Source organism: Protopterus annectens, chromosome 1.part1 (genome assembly GCF_019279795.1).
Source record: "Protopterus annectens isolate FY-2018-M chromosome 1.part1, PAN1.0, whole genome shotgun sequence".
In the NCBI taxonomy this organism is placed as follows: domain Eukaryota; kingdom Metazoa; phylum Chordata; order Ceratodontiformes; family Protopteridae; genus Protopterus; species Protopterus annectens.
The window spans coordinates 1205763744-1205779314 of record NC_056726.1 but is presented as its reverse complement, the minus strand read 5'-3'; the positions used below and the strand labels follow the sequence as shown (position 1 = coordinate 1205779314).

The 15571-nt window shown below is 43.5% G+C and overlaps 1 protein-coding gene across 4 annotated transcripts in view; it reads right to left on the bottom strand.

The window, feature by feature from the left end:
* LOC122809252 (myosin-10-like) overlaps positions 1-15571 on the bottom strand; it is a 3714157-nt gene that overhangs the window by 2083240 nt on the left and 1615346 nt on the right. The gene's annotated exons all lie outside the window — the stretch shown is intronic.

Sequence of the window (15571 nt, the reverse complement as noted above, 5' to 3'; positions counted from 1 at the left end):
CGGGGCAAGAAACCTTACTTTTCCAAAAAGATACTTTAAGGCAGGAGGTCCCCCCACGGTTCAATCTTTGGCCCAGTATTATTCTCCATTATTTATTACTGACATCAATACAGTCAGACCTTACTCAAGACATCATCCTCTATGCAGATTACATTAAACTTCACAAAACTGAACCATATGCCTGTGAGCTCCAAATATTTCTGCAAAAAGACCTTACCACTCTATCACTCTAACAGAAAAAGTAACAACGAATAATAAAACAATGAATGACAATAAAACTTCCATCATGACTTCTGCATCAAAAATAAATGCACACACTCAAGCCTTCTAAAAAATGCATCCCCCCTGAAATCAGTATAAGCCTCCAAATAACATGGGCTTACACTAGAACCCACCCTCTCTTTCAAATCTCAAACCAAGAACATTACACAGTTTAGAGTTACCTATGCTACCTCTAGCCATCTGGCCACTGAATCGGGTAGAGCCACAGCAAAGAATGTAATTGTTCCAAGACTCGGACATGACCTTCTTGTACTTCCACTTGACTCTGCCAGAAACATGCCTCGTGTTGAAACCACTATCAATGTCATCTTTAGACTTACTAATCTAGATCCTTATAAAGACAATCACTGTGTCGCACTATAGGGCGGCCACGGTGGTGCAGCGGTTAGCGTTGTCACCTCACAGCAAGAGGTTCTCTGGTTCGATCCTCGGCTGGGGTGCCTTCTGTGCGGAGTCTGCATGTCCTCCCTGTGGTCGCGTGGGTTTCCTCCGGGTGCTCCGGTTTCCTCCCACATCCCAAAGACATGCTGTAGGTGCATTGGACACTCTAAATTGGCCCTAGGTATGAGTGTGTGCATGTGTGTGCCTTCTGTGGAAGGTTGGGTGCCGGGCTGGAAACTCGACACTGTAAAACTCTACTGCCAATCATGAGCGGACAGGTGATCCGCTGTGGCGACCCCTAACCGGGAAAAGCCGAAAGAAGAAGAAGAAGACTGTGTCGCACTATAGAAAACTAGCTACCTCTCCATCCCAGCTAGGGTCACACTCCTTCTTGGCATGTCTCATATTTAAAATCCTGCATGAACACTACTGCCCTTCTCTGGGAGCTGAACTATAAGCGAAGCACTCTCAATACTCCTTAAGACAAGTAAGCAGTGCTATACCTCTAGTCAGGGCCCTCCTCTTAATCTTGTAATATCAGTGAAAGGAGCATTAGCAAAACTGTTCACACCACCTGGAATCAGACAATTTACAGATTATAAAACATTCCAAACAAAACTTTATATACACTTACAGGACTTACAAATGCCCCTATTCCATAGATAAAGGATAAGCTTTCTATTAACTCTTCCACAAAACTATAACTTGTCACTTGTGTAATAAGCCCGAATCCTAATATAGGAATCAAACTACATAAATATGTACATACAAAACTCCTGCCCTCAGAAAGCTGTTCTCCTCCTCCTTTTGTATTCTACTACTGCGTCCTTCTCTTCCTACCCTCGTAACAGAAATGACACCCTACCTCTAATATTTCATCTTTAATACTTTAATCTTCGTTCTCTGTTCCTACAATATTATTTTAATAGTATGCAAAGCCATAGGTTGGTTATCTGGGACCCTGTGCATTTCCACAATCTGGCTTCCCTGTCCTTTGCACTTCTCAAGTCTGGTGTCTCCACCCCGTTTCTAAGTTGAAGAGAAAAAAGAAAAAAATACAAAACCTCTTTTGCTCTGAAACTGTTCTAGCAAACAGCTTGCTACTAGTAGTTTGCTACAGTTATAGTACCACACACAAAGTGCTTCTGCCATGACCACAAACACAGTATTAGCATTCATATCTGAATGCTGGTACTTCACTTCCAAACCATTGGCATTAGGAGACTGCACCCTTTAAGACCTTATGCCCTGGGTAGCCATCTTATTTGCCCTACTCAAATTATGCTTCTGCTGACAAGTAAGATAAACAATATTTGTACCAGCTCTGCAAGTTGCAAGTTGAACACTGTACTCCAACATAAATAAGAATGTTACGCAACTTGTAGTACTGTAATGCTGAACCAGAAAGATGCTCTGGAGTGCTGTAACCAATAGTTATGCAAACACTGAACCTTGCTTGTGTTACAAATCATACTGATTTTGTAATTTTCTATGCTTCTGCAACCTGGTCATGGCAGAGAAGGGTTCCAGGACTAGTCAACCTACGCAGACAACACAGACAATCAATCAGTCAACCAATCAATAAATAAATATGTTGTTTTATTTGATTTACTTATTTTAGCATCTGCTAACTGAGTCAACTTGGCTGATCCAGGGACTTATTTCAGCCATGACCAGAGCCTAAAGGAAAAATATAATCATACATAAACAGGAGATGAAGGCAGAGAACCATCTCTAGTGGCTCCAAACACTCGAATAAGTAAAAACACTGATGCAGAACCACAAAATCTCCACGTTAAAAATCCACATTAAGCTCTTTTACCCAGGAATCTCCAGAGCTTCATCGTTACAGTTCATACATAAAATAACCAGCCTATCAGAACAGTTCATACATAAAATAGCCAGCCTTTTATTTTATAAAAGGCTGGCTATTTTATGTATGAAATGTTCTGATGAACTTGGGAGATTCCTGGGTGAAAGCCCTTAATGTGGATTTTAAATTGTATTGTCTTAATAAAAAGTGGAGGTTTTGTCGTTCTGCATCGGTGTTTTTACTTTTTCGACTGTTTGGTGCAACTTTTGGTTGAATTTGTATTGGCTGACAAACTTCAAAACAACCTTTAATTTTAATATTATCCAAACACTAGGTTTCTCATGCCACAACAGGAATGGTCCTCCCCCCACAGTTAGTCAAAGTATAACAAAAAATTCATGAAATATGTATTGTTTCAGTGTCTGATGTTTGCCAAAAGTAACTTTTCAGTACTCACAATGTACCCAGAAAGTACAGTTGTGTACACTTACCATAAATGTAGATGTTTGAGTGTATTCACTGTTGCAGTCATTACACTTGGGTTATCCTGCTGGCAGGCCACCCTCAGTCGGCCTGAATTCCAAAGTCTAGGTCTGGCGTCAGTTGCTGTCGCCTCTTCCCTGACGTCAGTGCGCCAGGGGTATAAAAGATGCAGCAGACGCCATTTTCTTCAGTTTTTCTTGCCCCAGATGTCAGGTGCCCCCAAAAGGGTAGGCTAAAAATATGCCAATAAAAACATGCATGCACAAAATATATTATACCTTCATATATAAGCGAACACACCACATAAGTTGTATAGATTAGAGAAGTGCAGATAAGTTCTAGCAAAGATATGGGGGATAGTGGGTGGGTAACCTGGACTGCAACAGTGAATACACTCGAACATCTACATTAATGGTAAGTGTACACAACTATACTATGTTCTTCGTGTTTCACTGTTGCAGTCATTACACTTGGGTTGAATCCCAAAGCTATGGTTGGGAGGCTGGAGCTAAACAGCATTAGGAGTGGCTATGAGGCCCTGCAGAACTGCAGTGGCAAAGCCTGCCCTGGATTTAGAGTAGAGTGGTAAGTGATAGTGCTTTGTAAAGGTGTGCACTGAGCTCCAGGTAGCAGCCTCTAAAATGTCTTTGGTTGGTACTCCCCTGAGGAAGGCTGCTGAGGTGGCTGCTGCTCTAGTTGAATGTGGCCTAATGCCCTTAGGCACTGGCTTGCCATTCTGTGAATAGCAGAAATGAATGCAGTGGCCTATCCACTTTGAAATAGTCTGCTTTGAGATAGCCTTTCCTTGTGCTCCTGCAGCATATGCCACTAGTAGTTGCTCTATCTTTCTGAAAGCTTTGGTTCTGTTCAAATAGAAGCGTAGCTGTATGTGTATGTCCAAAGAATGCAGAATTCTCTCCCCCTTATTCTGTGGGTTTGGATAAAAAAGTAGGCAGATGAATATTTTGGTTAAGCGCCACACTGGACACAACCTTAGGCATAAATGTCAGAATTGGCCTCAGAGAAACCCTGTCTGGATAAAAAATGATAAAAGGTTCCACAGCTATGAGTGCCTGTAGCTCTGAGACTCATCTTGCAGAGGTTATTGCTTGGAGCAGAGCTGTTTTCCAAGATAAACACTTTATATCAGCTGTAGCGGCTGGCTCAAAAGGAGGCAGGGTGAGTTTTTCCAAGACATAATTGAGGTCCCATGCAGGTACTGGTGATCTCCTTGGAGGCCTTAAGTTTTTGGCTCCTCTGAGGTACTGCCTTAACAAAGGATGTGAAAAGATTGGTGGCTCTGTATTGTAATGAGCAGAAATGGCAGAGACATGAATTTTAATTGATGAAAAGGATAGGCGGTCCAGCATCTCAGTTACGTATTGCAAAATCTGAGGAATATTTGGTACAGCTGTGTCAATTCCTTGTGCCTGGTTCCAGGCACAGAATCTCTTCCATTTTCCACCGTAAGATTTTCTGGTACTAGGCCTTCTGGCCTCCAAAATGACATCCATCACAGCTTTAGTGAGAGGTGCGTTTTGTATGACTACATTAACCGCCATGCTGCCAGATTTAAGGTCTTGAGTTGGCTGTGCAGGATCTGATTGTTTTGTTGGGACAGTAGATGAGGTATCTGAGGCAAGGTCCAAGCCGGGCATTGAGACAAGTTCCTTAGGACTGGATACCAGTACTGGCGGGGCCAGTCTGGGGCAATCAGTATCATCTTTGGCTTCTCTTGCCTGACCTTTAGGAGTACCTTGGGGAGTGGAGGCAGTGGAGGAAAGGCATATACTGCTAAGCTTTTCCAGCTGAAAGATAGGGCGTCCACTTTCCATGCTTGTCTGTGATAAGTCCTTGTGCAGAATCTTTTTAGTTGGTAGTTGTGAGGAGAGGCAAATAGATCTATATCAGGGCATCCCCATTTCCTTGTAATCATGCTGAAGACTTGTGGTTCCAATTTCCACTTGTGGGGATCCATGAGGTTTCTGCTTAGTTCGTCTGCCAGAGTATTTACCTTTCCTGGCAGGAATTGTGCCTGCAGATGTACTTGGTAAGTCAATGCTGTGTCGCACAAACTCATGGCTAGTCTGCAAAGGGGGTAGGAATGAGTGCCTATCTGCTTGTTTATATACCACATGACTGTGGTGTTGTCTGTCTTTATCAGTAGTTGTCCCGGATGAAGTAGGTCCTTGAAGGCTGTCAGGGCATTCTGAACAGCTAGCATCTCTTTTTGATTGATATGTAGATGCATTTGGTTTGCAGATCATGTGCCTTGAATACATCTTCTTACCATGTGGGCCCCCCAGGCATAATCTGATGCATCCGTTCATAGGTTCATACTAGGCTATCTGCCCTAGGGCATTTATAAGCCTAGCCAGAGTGTGTTTGGCTTTCGCCACCCATTTTAAATTAATTTTGCTATGCCCTTTTTCGAGGTTAGTATACTGTGCCTCTGTCTAACAGTGACACAGAAGTGATATCCAGGGTAAACCTACGATCTCCCATCCACTCATCAAGATTCCTCTTGAAGAGAGTCAATGAGGGACTCTGCCTAACCTGGACTGGGATTTTATTCCAGAGTAAAGGGAGCCTCTGGGTTATGAATCTGTCCCTTCAGCATGTCCTATTTATTAAAGAATGCAGGATATAGGTTAGTACTAGGCTAACTGCCCTTGCAAGCCTAGCCAATTATCCCTTGTGAGACTCAAACCCTGCACCTTGTGTTTGTAAGGCAACCACCTTAACCATTAGGCCACCCTCCCAACCCATGTGTAATGTCTGCCTGGCTGGGGGTAAAGTGAATGGCTGTCCCTTGTTCTGGTGACAAGCCTTCGCCCACCATCGAAATTCCTGTTGCAGTCAGGGAATGAGGGTAATTATTGTTTCCAGGCTGTAGCAATGTTGAGCCCAAACACTTTTTAGGTACCATTGAAGTTTCCTCATATGCAGTCTCGCATATGGAATTAGTAGAATGCAGAATGCCATGAAGCCCAAAGACGGCAGAATTTTTCTTGCAGATAACTGGGCCTTTGTTGCCAACAGTTTGAAATATGTAGTCAGTTGCCTTTGTTTGTCTGGCGTGAGATAAGCCATCTGGGCAGTTGTATTTAAGCTTGCACCCAGGAATATTATCTCTTGAGAGGGTACTAGTTTTGATTTCTTTTCGCTGAGTGTGTACCCTAGGCCTGTTAGAAATCTCTTTACAAACGCCAGATGCTGTAGTAGAATTTCCTTGTTCTCTGCTTGAATGAGGCAGTCATCCAAGTAAGGATATATCTGTATTCCTCTTTGTCTGCAGAATGCAATTACTGGTGCCAGGCACTTTGTGAAGACCCTGGGTGCAGTACATAAGCCAAAGGGCAGTGCAGAGAATTGGTAGTGCAGTGAGCCAGCTTTGAATCTGAGGTATCTTCTGCATGTTTGTCTGATTGGAACATGCAGGTATGCCTATTTTAGGTCTAAAGTCACAAGCCAAGCCTTCTTGCCCAGCATGGGCAGAAGTTGCTGTAGAGTCAACATTTTGAATTTTGGTATATCCAGATATGTGTTTAGAATAGATAGGTCCAGTATTGGTCTCCAGGTCTTGTCCTTTCTTGGTACCAAGAACAGTCTTGAATAAAATCCTTGTCCCTGCTCTTGCTCTGGTACTTGTTGAATGGCCCTCATGTCCATGAGGGATGAGACTTGTTTTTGTGCCTCTGCCCATTGATGTTTTGGCAGGTCTGGCCATCCGTTTGTCCTTGGCAGGGTATGGAAGTGAAACTTCTAGCCTTGTGACACTATGTCTAGGACCCATTTGTCCTGGGTAATTATGTGCCAATTTTGAGCAAAAAGTGCTAGTTTCCCCCCCCTAAAGGTGCTGCCAGAAGATAAGTGCTTGGTGCAGGCAGGGGGGAGTCATTGGGACTGTTTCCTGTATGGCTGTGATTTGTCTTCTCCACTTTTGGAGGTGGAAGCACCCCATTGTTTAGATCTGTACAAACCTTGGGGCTGGGATCTGCCTCTTGGGCGTCTGTATCTGCCCCTTTGTGGTCTGTCCGACACTGGAAAGGACAATTCTTTGTAGGCCAGTGTCTGCTAAATCTTGGAGGCTGGACCTGTAAGAAATCCTTAACCGTTTGCATAGATTTAGCTTTGTCCTCCATTTTCTTTAAAACCACCTCTGCTTTAACACCAAACAAGGTATCATGCTGTAATGGAGCATCTAATAATTTTGCTTTGACATGGTCAGGCAGATTTTGTTCCTTTAACCAAGCATGCCTCCTGATGACAGAACCCGTAACAGCGGCCCTGCAGGAGGCCTCCAAAGAATCAAAACCACATTGCAAAGTATGCTTTCCAACTTGCTCAGCTGCATGCAATAAATCCTGCATTTCTTTGTTTTCTGCACATTCAGAATTTATCAACATTTTCTGTTTAAGCGGTGACATAATATATTGCTGATATTTGAGCATATGAAACTGACAATTTAAAGCCCTTATAGCCAAGGTAGCAGAGGTGTAAATCTTCTTCCCCCATCTGTCCAATGCCCTAGAATCCCTGTCAGAGGGGGTAGGGTTTTTTGCAGTGGATGCCTTGACCCCTTTGGGACCCTGAGAGATAGTTTCTGGGTCAGCAGCAGGGTTTTTGAAAACGAATTTATGAGAGAGAGGCACCCTGTAGTACCTGTCCGGCTTAACAGGAGCTGGAGGTAAGGAGTCAGGGGTCAGACTGGACTCTGAAAATACATCATCTACAATGTCTAACACAGGTGGAATAGCTAGGGGCCTGTGTTGTGGGAGTAAAAGGAAGTCTCTGAGCCTTTTCTTAGATTCTGAATAATCTTGGCTCTCCCAGTGGAAATGTTTCCTCATGGTATGCAAGGTTTCCCCAAAAGAGTAATCCTCAGGAGGAGAGGCTGAAGGGATAGATTCTTCAGCATCAGAATCCTCATAGGGAGGAAGAGAGTATTCCTGATCAGAAGAGGAATCAGATGAAATGGAAACCTGATCTGAAGATTCATATTCTGTCTCTTGCCTAGGCCTCTTATCAGGAGGGGGACGGGAACCCCTGATCAAAGTAATTAGGTCTTCGGCCATTTTGAGCATTTGTTTTTTGGGCATGGAGGCCTGATCATGAGGCTGCTGTACTTGTTTATTTGTCTTTAAAGGTGCTTTAGTCTTTGCCTTTGTAGCTGGAGTCACTTTAATGTACAACTGAGTAGGTCTGAAAACACCCTCAGAAGCCGATGCCTGCTCAGCAGCTCCGGTCCCATCTGAGGGAATAGTCTCCGAAGTTCCAATACCTTGGGCTTCCAGGCGACTCCACATGGGAGTCTGTAGTGGCCTGCGGGTCCAAAGTAGCAGGCGTCAGGGGATGCGAAAGCGCCTCACTGAGAACCGGCGACTGGCTTAGAGGAAGCCTCGTCGTCGGTTTAGGACCTCGAATGCCGGTCCTTTTCTTTTTCTTTGCATTTCTTGTGAATTCCGGTAGTCGGATGGCTATCCTACGGCATTGTGTAATTAAATCTTCTGCCAAAATAGTGAAATGCAAAATCGTACCGGTGCTTAATAGTGTGCTGATTAAATCTAGCACAAAACCGACAACTAGCAACGTTGTGGTCAGGGCCTAGGCAAGGAATACAGTAAGAATGAAAGTCCTTATGAGGTATTTGCTTCCCACAAGAAATACAATTATTAACTTTTTCTGACATAGGTCTGGAGCAAGAAAAAAGTTTTCCCCAATGGGGTACTTAGCTTTTAATGAAGACTTCAGATCTGAAATTCGAACACGAAAATCTCAGGAGTCGGCCGACTGGCACTTGCGAACTGCTTCTGCTTCAGGGCACCGCGCAGCATGAAAGACTGAAGAAAATGGCGTCGGCTGTATCTTTTATACCCCTGGCGCACTGACGTTAGGGAAGAGGCGACAGCAACTGACGCCGGACCTAGACTTTGAAATTCAGGCCGACTGAGGGTAGCCTGCCAGCAGGATAACCCAAGTGTAATGACTGCAACAGTGAAACACGAAGAGCATCTGCCTCTTTCTACAATTTGCAAGGAGTTACCTACAACTGCAGTATAATCAAATATGCTTGGAAAATCATTTTTTATCTGTTCAGCTGTTCACAGTAATAGAGGGACTATCTGAGTGTCGTTTGTTCCCTACTGCTCTATTTTCTGTTTCCATGTTTCACAGTTTCTAATTTTAAGTCTCAAAGTATGCTGAACACTACAAACACTAGATGTGGCAGTTTCAATAATGAATGCTACTTTTGTTCTTTTTCATTTAACTACAAAATCTTTCTTTTTTGCTTCTACTTTAACATTCAGATTTGGATTATAATCACCCTTGTCATTTTCTGTAACTTCTTGTGTTTCATGTTTCCAATGTTTCCAGACTACTACTAAATTGCAATATTTGTGCAATTTCCATTGAATCAACCTTGCCATATTGAGTGTTACAGTACACAAACCTTCCAAAATAAGAAAATCAAACTGACACAAGATGCAGAAAGTACACTTGCGTAAGTCTGACTTACCATAACAGTAGATGTTCAATGAAATCACTGCTTCAGTAACCTTAACTATACGCATTATAACCTGACGAGGATAGAATGACTGGCCAATCTTTCAAAGTCTTTGCTTGCCTCACATCCATTCACCCAGGTTGCTGTGGCTTGACCTCCAAAGGGAGAAAACAGTCTGGGTGCCAAAACTCTTCAGGACTTTCTTGTCTCCAAAAAGGAGACAACCCAGTGTCCTGACTAAACGCAAGGTTGGAAACACATAACATTATCCAAAAACATATCTATATAAAGAAAAAAGGGTGATGGAGGGAGGGTGAAGCTATTGCAGCAGTGACTTCCTTGAATATCAACTATCACGGTAAGCGCAACTTACACAAATTACAGTTGTGTACCTACCATAAATGTAGATGTTCGAGTGTATTCACTGTTGCAGTCATTACACTTGGGGTTATCCTGCTGGCAGGTGACCCATAGTCGGCCCGAGTTCCAAAGTCTTGGTCCGGCGTCGGTTGCTGTCGCCTCTTCCCTGACGTCAGTGCGCCAGGGGTATAAAAGTTGCAACCTATGCCATTTTCTTCAGTTTTTCTTGTCCCAAATGTCAGGTGCCCCCAGATATGAAGGCTGTAAAGATAAAAATATGCCAAACAACCATGCATATATCACTAAAAACATTTTCTTCTTCTAAAAGCAAATACATCACATAGGTTGTATAGAGCTGAGAAGTACAGAATAGTCCCAGCAAAGAGGGGGATGGTGGGTGGGTAACCAGGACTGCAACAGTGAATACACTCGAACATCTACATTTATGGTTGGTACACAACTGTACTATGTTCATCGTGTTTCACTGTTGCAGTCATTACACTTGGGTAGAATCCCAAAGCTTAGGTAGGGTGGCTGGGTCTAGATTGGATTAGGCAAAGCTAATAAGCCCTGCAGAACTGCAGTGGCAAAGCCCACTCTGGATTTGGAGTAGAGAGGTAGGTGGTAGTGCTTGGTACAAGTGTGCACTGAGCTCCAGGTTGGAGCTTCTAATATGTCTTTGGTTGGTACCCCACTGTGGAAAGCTGCTGAAGTGGCTGCTGCTCTGGTAGAATGAGGCCTAATGCACTTAGGCACAGATTTGCCATGTTGTGCATAACAGAAGCGGATGCAGTGTCCTATCCATTTGGAGATTGTCTGCTTTGTAATAGGTTTTCCTTGTGATCCTACAGCATATGCTACAAACAGTTGCTCAGATTTTCTGAAAGCTTTTGTTTTGTCCAAGTAAAATCATAGCTGCCTGTGAATATCCAAAGAGTGCAGAAGTCTCCCCCCTTTATTCTGGGGATTTGGGTAGAAAGTAGGCAAATTAACAGTTTGGTTTAAGGCCACATTGGAGACCACTTTTGGCATGAATGTTGGGTTCGTCCTTAGAGAAACCCTGTCCTGGTGAAAAATGAGGAAAGGTTCCACAGCCTTCAATGCCTGTAACTCTGAAACTCTTCTTGCTGAAGTTATTGCTAGGAGCAGAGCAGTTTTCCATGACAAGAATTTTAGATCAGCTGTGCTGGCTGGTTCAAAAGGTGGTAGTGTTAGTTTTTCTAAAACAAAATTGAGGTCCCAAGTAGGCACTGGTGCTCTCCTAGGGGGTCTTATATTCTTTGCCCCTCTGAGATATTGTTGTAGTAGAGGATGTGAAAAAATTGGAGGATCCGTATTGTAATGCGCTGAAATGGCAGAGGCATGCATTTTAATAGAAGAAAAAGATAGGCCTTTGTTCAACATCTCAGTCAGGTATTGTAAAATCTGAGGCATATTAGGGACCAGTGGGTCGAGCCCTTGTGTCTGGTTCCAAGCACAGAACCTCTTCCATTTTTTCCACATAAGATTTCCTAGTGCTGGGTCTCCTGGCTTCCAAAATTATATCCATAACAGCTTTAGAGAGAGGTGCAGTCTGAGTGGCTACATTATCTGCCATGCTGTCAGGTTTAAGGTTCTGAGTTGACTGTGCAGAATCTGATTGTTTTGCTGTGTCAGAAGATGAGGGATTTGAGGTAGAGGCCAAGGTGGGCCTTGGGACAAAATCTTTAGGAGTGGGTACCAGTTCTGGCGTGGCCAGTCTGGTGCAATCAGGATCATTTTTGGCCTCTCTTGTCTTACTTTTAGAAGCACCTTGGTGAGAAGAGGCATCGGAGGGAAGGCATAGACTGTCAGATTTTTCCAGTTGAAAGATAGAGCATCCACTTTCCATGCTTGAGAGTGATAAGTCCTTGTGCAAAATTTCTGTAATTGGTAATTGTGAGGGGAGGCAAATAGAGTTGAACACTTGTGGATTTAGCTTGCATTCATGAGGATCCATGAGATTTCTGCTTAGTTCGTCTGCCAGTGTATTTTTTGTTCCTGGCAGGAATTGTGCTTGCAGATGTACCTGGTAAGTCAATGCTGTGTTCCACAAAGTCATGGCTTGTCTGCATAGGGGGTAAGAATGTGTGCCCCCTTGCTTGTTTATGTACCACATAACTGTGGTATTGTCCATCTTTATTAATAATTGTCCTGGATGTATTAGGTCCTTGAAGGCTGTCAGGGCATTCTGTACAGCTAGCATCTCTTTTTGATTGATGTGAAGATGCAGTTGTTCCTTGGGCCACGTGCCCTGAATACATTTCCTGCCATATGTGCTCCCCAGGCGTAATCTGATGCATCCGTTGTTATTGTCTGCCTGGCTGTAGGTAAGGTGAAAGGCTGTCCCTTGTTGTGGTGACAGGCCTGTGACCACCATCGGAACTCCTGTTGTAGGCAGGGAATCAAGGTTATGATTGTCTCTAGGCTGTGACAATGCTGAGTCCAAACACTTTTTAGATACCACTGTAGTTTCCTCATATGCAGTTTGGCATATGGAATTAGTAGAATACAAGATGCCATGAAACCCAGGGCCTGCAGAATTTTTCTTGCAGGGAGCTGGGTCTTTGTTGCCATCATTTGAAAGTAATGAGTCAGTTGCCTTTGTTTGTCTGGTGTGAGATAAGCCATCTGGGTAGTTGTATTCAAGCTTGGACCCAGGAATATTACCTCTTGAGAGGGCACTAGTTTTGATTTATTTTCGTTTACTGTGTACCCTAGGCAAATTAGTAATCATTTTATAAACTCCAAGTGCTTTAGAAGAATGTCCTTGCTCTCTGCTTGAATAAGGCAGTCGTCCAAGTAGGGATATATTTGAATTCCTTTTTGCCTGCAAAATGCAATTACTGGTGCCAGGCATTTTGTGAATACCCTGGGCACAGTAGATAAGCCAAAGGGCAGTGCAGAGAATTGATAATGCATTGAGCCTGCTATAAATCTGAGGTATTTTCTGCATGATTGTCTGATTGGGAAGTGCAGATATGCCTCCTTGAGATCCAAAGTAACTAGCCAAGCCTCTTTGCCCAGCATGGGCAAGAGTTGTTGTAGTGTTAACATTTTGAATTTTGGAACATCCAGGAAAGTATTTAGGATTGACAGGTCCAGTATTGGTCTCCATGCTTTGTACTTTCTGGGTACTAGGAAAAGTCGTGAGTAAAATCCTTGGCTCTGTTCTTCTTGTGGAACATTTTGAAAAGCTCCCATATCCATAACAGCTGCAATCTGTTTTTGTGCCTCTGCCCATTGTTTTTGAGGCAGGTTTGGCATACCTTTTGGTTTTGGAAGTGTGTGGAAGTGGAACCTGTACCCTTGAGAAACTATATTCAACACCCATTGGTCTTGGGTGATCATGTTCCAATTTTTTGAGAAAAGTGCTAGCTTTCCCCCTAGGGGTGCTGTCGACTGGTAAGTGCTTGGCATTTGCAGAGGGAAATCATTGTGACTGTTTTCTATAAGGTTGTGATTTGTCTTCTCCTCCTTTGGGGGCTGAAGAACCCCGTTGTTTAGGTCTGTAGGAGCCTTGGGGCTGAGATCTGCCTCTTGGGCATCTATATCTGCCTCTTTGTGGCCTGTCTGACACTGGAAAGGACCAATTTTTTGAAGGCCAGTTCCTGCTAAATCTAGGTGGCTGAACCTGTAAGAAATCTTTCACAGTTTGCATTGACTTTGCTTTATCCTCCATTTTCTTTAAGACCTCTTCTGCCTTAACATCAAACAAAGCATCATGCTGTAGTGGAGCATCCAATAATTTCATTTTAACATGGTCAACTTTGTTCTTTCAACCAAGCATGTCTTCGAATAACTGAGCCTGTAAATGCGGCTCTACAAGAAGCCTCTAATGAATCAAAACCACACTGCAGAGTATGCTTTCCCACTTGTTCAACTGCATGCAATAAATCCTGCATTTCTTTACAGTCAGGACCATCTGTATTTGTAACCATTTTCTGCTTTAACAATGACATGAGATACTGCTGATATTTAATAATGTGAAACTGACAGTTTAAAGCTCTTACAGCTAAGGTAGCAGAAATGTAAACTTTTTTCCCCCATCTGTCCAGAGCTATGGAATCCCTATCTGAGGGGACAGGATTTTTGGCAGTGGTAGCTTTAACCCCTTTTGGACCCTGAGAGATAGTTTCTGGGTCCGCAGCGGGGTTTTTGTAAAGAAATTTATGAGAGTCAGGGACCCTGTAGTACCTGTCTGGCTTTACTGGTGCAGGGGGCAAAGAATCTGGAGACAGACTGGATTCAGAAAAAACATCATCAACAATATCAAGCACAGGGGGGATAGCCAAGGGCCTGTGCTAAGACAATAGAAGGAAATCTCTTAGCCTTTTCTTGGATTCTGAGTAATCCTGGCTCTCCCAATGGAAATGTTCCCTCATGGTGTGCATGGTTTCCTAAAAAGAGTAATCCTCAGGCGGTGAGGCTGAAGGAATGGACTCTTCAGCATCAGAGTCCTCATAGGGAGGGAGAGAATAGCCCTGGTCAGAGGAAGAATCAGAGGAAATGGAAACCTGATCACAGGAATCATAATCAGTGTCTTGCCTAGGTCTTTTGTCAGGAGGGGATGGGAGCCCCTGATTAAAGTAATAAGGTCTTCAGCCATTTTAAGCATCTGTTTCTTAGGCATGGATGACTGTTCTGGAGAATGCTGCACTTGTTTCTTTGTCTTTAATGGTGTTTTTGACTTTGCCTTTGCTGCTGTAGTAGCTTTAATTGTAAGCTGTGAAGGTCTGAAAACACCCTCAGAAGCCGGTGCCTGCTCAGCAGCTCTGGACCCATCTGAGGGTATATTTTCCGTAGGCCCAATACCTTGAGTTTCCACAGGCCTCGGTGTCTCCATGTGGCTGTCGGTTGCGGCCTGTGGCTCTGAGGTAGCGGGTGTCAGGGGCTGCGAAAGCACCTCACTGAGAACCGACGACTGGCCTAGAAGAGGCTTCGTTGTCGGTTTTGGACCTCGGATGCCTGTCTTTTTCTTTGTCTTTGCGTTTTTTATACATTCCGGTCGTCGGTTGTTCCGACAGCATTATGTAATTAAATCGTCGCCCAAAATAATGTAAAGCAAAATCAAACCGACGTTTAATAGTGCGTTTATTAAATCTAGCACAAAACCGCCAACTAGTGACGCTGTGGTCAGGGCCTAGGCAAGGAATGCAGTAAGAGTGGAAGTCCTTATGAGGTATTTGCTTCCCACAAGAAATACAATTATTAACTTTTACTGACATCGGTCTGGAGCAAGAAAAAGTTTCCCCAAAACTGTTGAGCCAAGTCTCTACCCACAATGCCCGCGTTCATTACCTCAGATTGAGTTTGCAATTGCAGCAAGATGAAATATCTAATATACTACTAGTACTACTACTACTACTAATAATAATAACAACAGAGAAAAAGCCATGTCCAAGGTAAGAACCCTAGCATAAGCATAGAACAAGAGTATGATCTTCCAGGATATCTGAAAGGAGGGGGTACGGAGGGAGGGATGTCAAGAATGAATGAAGATCGACAACACAGATGGAATGTTATGGTGAGTACATAACTTCTCTATTTGATGTTGTCAATCTTCATTTATTCTTGACAAATGGGACAGAGTACCCAGCTACTTATACCCTGGGTGGCCTTATGGAAGGATATTCCTGAGCACCATAGAACCAAATGATGCTCTTCCCCTAGAGACCTTATCCAATTTGTAATGAGTGATAAAGGTATGAGGTGTGACCAAGTGG